Here is a 5,521-nt window from a genome sequence, read left to right on the forward strand (position 1 = left end):
GGTGAGAGAAATACCTGTATAGTTCAGGCAAAAAGACAGATATGTTTAGCGAACCGAAATGATATTACCTAATTTCCAATCCAGTGTCGCCACTCCAGAAAACAGCCACAGCTCTTGAAATATGGCAGAGAAAATTACACTTGTAACCACTTTTGTGTTGCTAAAAAGTTTGACGTCACTTCCGTATATTCCAGCAGAAAATGTCAGCTTAAGAGAATCATTTTTTAAGGCTACCGTTAGGTTCAATTGTTGAAATTAAAGTGTAGCGAAAGTTCGGGGAATATGGGAAGTCATCGTCAAGCTTCGTTGTGTATACAGAACGAAATGCAGCATAAAATTCTGAAGCGGCATCTTCGTCTTCTCAAACACTTGCTTGACGACTCCGGCACCAAGTCAAACCAGAGAAGTCTCCTCGCTAAAGCGCTCCACGAAGCCAAGAAGTCGTCTTCGGAAAAGGACATGCTGGAGATGTTGGCTAAGAAGTACCTGCCGCTCAAAACTGTGGCCGATGAGGCGGCATACCCAGTATACAAAGGGAAGCCGTGAAATCCGCCGCGCCCTACACGACCTCAATGGTAGGTCAGCACCCGGCCCGGATCACATTAACAACAAGGCTCTCAGAAACCTAGAGGACGCATCGATCGAGTTTCTTACAGATGAGATAAATCGGATTTGGGGGCAGGGAATTGTACCTGAAGAATGGAAGTTGGCGAAGGTCATACTAATCCCAAAGCCCGGTAAAAACCGCGGAGCCTGGACAACCTCCGCCCAATCTCACTGACGTCATGTGTAGGGAAGGTGGCCGAGCACACCATCCATAACAGAATTGCCGAGTATATCGAGACCAACGACCTTTTCCCTGACAACATGATAGGTTTCAGGCCAGGCCTCTCCACCCAGTACGCCATGAAGCTTATCAAGATCCAAATCCTGGAACGCTGCACTCGGGACACGAGAGCCATCCTTGGTTTGGACCTGGAGAAGGCCTTTGATAACATCCGTCACGAGTTCGTCCTCGACTCCATCTCCAAGCTCGACCTGGGCTCTTCCTTCCATGCCTTCGTGAGGTTTTTCTTGAGCAAACGATGCGACATCCCCAAGGCTGGAGATTTGGAATCGGAGAAAATGGAGCTGAGCAGAAGAGGCACCCCCCAGGGGTCAGTCATCTCACCACTCCTCTTCAACATCGCAATGGTCGACCTCTCAAGGTATCTAGGCAAGCTCCAGGGCATCGGTCACACGATCTACGCTGACGACATCACTGTCTGGTGCGCGGGTGGCAGTGACGGACAAGTCGAAGCCGCTCTCCAGGAAGCCGTCGACAATACCGAGCGCTTTCTAACCGACACGGGACTCCGGTGCTCCCCAAAGAAATCGGAGCTCCTTCTCTACAGCCCAAGTAGAAAGGGCCGCATGCCACATAACTGGAAACCCCCCACTGAAATTGACATTAATCTCTACACCAATTGCGGAGATCCCATTCCCAAAGTCGCGTCCATTCGAATCTTGGGAATGACACTCGAAGGGGCGGGAACGAATAGCATCACCATTCACAAACTAGCCAAAAAGACGGATAGCGTCATCGGTCTAATCAGGCGGGTAGCTAACAGAAGGAGAGGCCTGAGCGAAAAGAATCTGTTAAGGCTAGTCCACGCTTTCTTGTTGTGCCATTTTACGTACGTATCGGCCATGCACGTCTGGAAGAGGGTCGAGCGAGACAAGCTAAATGCCATGATAAGGAGGGGGATCAAGAGCGCGCTCGGACTACCAAACTACACACGCACCGACCGACTCCTGCAGTTGGGTATTCATAATACCCTGGAAGAGATTGCAGAAGCACAAGAAAGGGCACAGATTCTCAGGCTCTCCGGCACCAGGGCGGGCAGACGACTCCTAACTGAGATGGGCGTACCCCGGCCACTGTCGAAGACGCCTACCAGGGCCTTCCGAAAGAGCAGAAAGATAACATCATCATATCGCGCGCCCCGCGCAATAGCATCCCCAGCGCAACGTAGAAAGAAGGAAGGCCAGAGCGGTGGCGCTCCTACGCCGCGCAACAGAACTCCCTGGCGGCAGCTGCTTCGTTGACGCGGCCCAGTATGGCAACAGCAACAATTTCACGGTAGTGTCAATCAACCACAGGGGTTCGACCGTTAACGCCGCTTCGGTACGAAGCACGTCGTCGCGTGCGGCCGAGCAAGTGGCCATTGCCTTGGTCCTCCTGGACGACGGACATGCCAATATCTTTAGCGACAATATCCGCGCCTTCAGCGTTGGCACCGTGTGTAAGGAAGCCTGTCGCATCCTTGACGGCAAAAGCATCGCCACCCACACTCTCACGTGGTTCCCCGCTCACATGGGATCCATCATGGGAGGCCCCACAAACATCAACGAGCTGGTCCACTCCAAGGCACGAGGTCTCGCTTTCCGCGACCATGGAGAACCCCAACGCCGGCCCGCAGTGGTGGAGAACCGAGATCAACCGACAACATACAACGAAACTGTGCAGCACTTTTATCTCGGCAGGAGAGACTTTCCCCTTCCGCACAAGAAGTTATATAGAGCGCAGGCATTGACCCTCAGATTATTGCAAACAGGCTCATATTCCAACCCGGCTTTATTTTACAAAATTTATCCCGACACCTATGCCACTAGTTCTTGCAGGCACCGCAATGACATCGCTAGCCTAGACCATATGCTCTGGCGTTGCCCCTCGTTACGAGGCACAGAACAAATCAATGAGGACAACTGGCTCTCCTCTATCAAGAGCCCCGATTCCGGGGCGCAACTATGGGCTGTCCAGAGGGCCCACGATGCGGCGGTCGGGCAAGGCCTGACTATCCCAACGTGGGAGCGGCCCGCAGCGCGCTGAATCGCGTACCTCAGGACCTTATAAAGTTTTGCATCCATCCATCCATCCATCCACCCATCCATCTTCGTCGGTAATAGGGACATTATCTTCATCAAAAGACTATAATTGTTTCTGTGGTTTCGGCTTAAGAAATTTACGGAATTGGCGGGGCCTGTTATGTAGCCTGGCTGGAAGTGTGATACTGAAAAATGCACGTTTAGCCTTGCGAGTGAGTGATTGGAAGGCTTCATCGGGGAGTTCTTACTTTTAGCAAAGAATCGAGCTCTTAGATTGTCTAAGGATTTGTAAGAGCCCTTTCTTCCTGTTGAGGCGTTTTCGCGTCTTTTAAACCTGGACGAAGATAGACGTTCCGTCACAGTCATAACATGAATATACGTTCTTATGAGCTGCAGTATTTTATCTTTAAGAAGCAATCAGCGGTCCTGAACATAACGCCTAGGTATTTGATCGAAAAAGAGATAGCGAATTCTTTATAATTCTTCGGTAAATGCGGCATAGTCTCCTTTTCGTAAAACGTGTTTTTTTTTTACTTTCCTAGGATGCGTAAACCTTGAATGGTAAGAACCATGTATTATAGTGTGATCGCTTAGTCTGAGTAAGAAATGAAGAGGCAGATAGGTTATCTGCATAAGAGGCGAACAGACGATAGCGCTCGTGGAATGAAGGCTTCGTCTGGTGTGATAACGAGTGGCGATAATTCGAACATAAGGCACGTGTTGACGAATTCACTTGCGATGTTGTTATTTTGTGGTTGTGTTAGCAGGATTAGACCACGTTAAGCCAGGAAAATCTAAGCCGCCGAATAGTAGGACAGGAGCCTTTGGGTATGATAGTGTTATTTTACAAAGAGTTCCGCGAAAATGTGACATATGGCTGGTATTAGCATCGGAAGAGCGATAGCATACTCTTATATTATTAGCTTCATCGGGACCTTTCGTGATTACAAAAAGAATTTCCGACGGGGAAGAGATGTCAAGTGCGTGACAGTAGAAATGGCGATTCGTAGCTGTTAACACACCACTGCCGCGTCCTTCCACACGGACGTCAAGAAATATCACATGATACGTCGAGAAGGCAGTTCCGAATTATCTGTTGATAAGTTTTATCAAGTTTGCGTTAGCATGCGAATGCTGCTATCAGAGGTGCTGATTCCAGTGTAATCGCATTTAGGCACCACGCTTCTGTTGTCAGTGTAAACAATATGCAGCGGACATGAACAGGTTACTGTTCCACTATTAGTAGTTAGATATGGTGATTGTGGAGTAACTTCGTGCGCAGAATGATCATAAATGCAAGTGCAGTTCATGACTATTTGTTTATCAGAGTGAAGTCTGATTGGTTTCTACTGAGATTTTTTAAGTACCGTAGGTTGTTAACGGGCGAGACGAGCGTTTGGTGAATATTCGGGGAGTAGAATGCTGATACCAGAGCTCTTTTTATTTTACATAAACCTGACAGAACGCGTTATTTTTTTCGCGTTTAAATCAGAAAATTTTACTATGATTCTTTTATTTTCATTACCTTTAAGAGACTCCTCTTCGGCGACCATGTTCAATGTCATCTGATCGAACGACAGTATCAAGATTGATTTTGTAACCCTCCATCTCCAAGAGCCTCAGACTGGACCCGTGTTTAGCGGTTGCAATCTGTTGGACCATAGAACACCACGGTCGACCGACGCGCCCTGTCCTCACAGCTGTTCATTCTCGACGTAAGCTCGACGACATTGCCGGCGTTTACTTCAGCTATAGATTCTGAATGTCATACACTTTTAGCCCTATTGCAGCGACTGAAAAACAGCCTTGTCCAATTTTCGCAATCCAGTTCTTTATATCTTCGAATGCTGCGCCGTTAAGGGACAATTTGGTTCGGATGGCTTTCATTTCATTAAGGAGGGACAGTTGTCCCGCTCCTAATTCGTCGAGAGTGAACATAAGGTCACCTGGAGTTTGCATTGCTACAGAACGAAGGCAATGACCAGGGTTAAGTTCAATCTGCTGATACGAGCAACAGTGGGAGGAGGGTATAAGTAAACAATATCAATACAGCAGCATAAGTTCGATATCTCATATATCTGATTAAGGCGCAGGCAACAACACACAATCAGTACCATTTTTCACATGCCGGTGCAAATTTACAGTTGTGAATGGCTCAACAGACCAATTACTAAATATTTACTACATTACGTTATAAATAAAAACACGTGTTGTTTCGTGTACCAATGTACTATATTTATCTTACTAATATATATATTTACTATATATATATATGTAACTTATATATTAATATTAGTTAATATATTTTACTGTTTTAAGCCGACGCTATGCTTAAACCTGCATTCTTCATGTTCTTGTGTTTTCTATTTCTGGTGGAAACCACCATGCGTAAATTTTAAGTGTCGGAGTTGCAGCATCCATAAATAAATAAAATTTCCTTTATCCCAATGCGCGTGTATTTTTTTCCAGTAGCAATATCAGGTACAATGTCTTGTTTGACTGCGCATAATGCCGTAGGGAAGAAAGCCAGTCAGCGGCACACCTGTAAAGGCAACACGGACAGCTACACAAGCTGATTACGATGCCTCGAGAATGCCCTGTCAACACGGCGAGGAATTTCCTTTATCTCCCCCCCCCCCCAATCAACAGGGGC

This window comes from Dermacentor andersoni, chromosome 11 (genome assembly GCF_023375885.2).
Source record: "Dermacentor andersoni chromosome 11, qqDerAnde1_hic_scaffold, whole genome shotgun sequence".
Taxonomy (NCBI): domain Eukaryota; kingdom Metazoa; phylum Arthropoda; class Arachnida; order Ixodida; family Ixodidae; genus Dermacentor; species Dermacentor andersoni.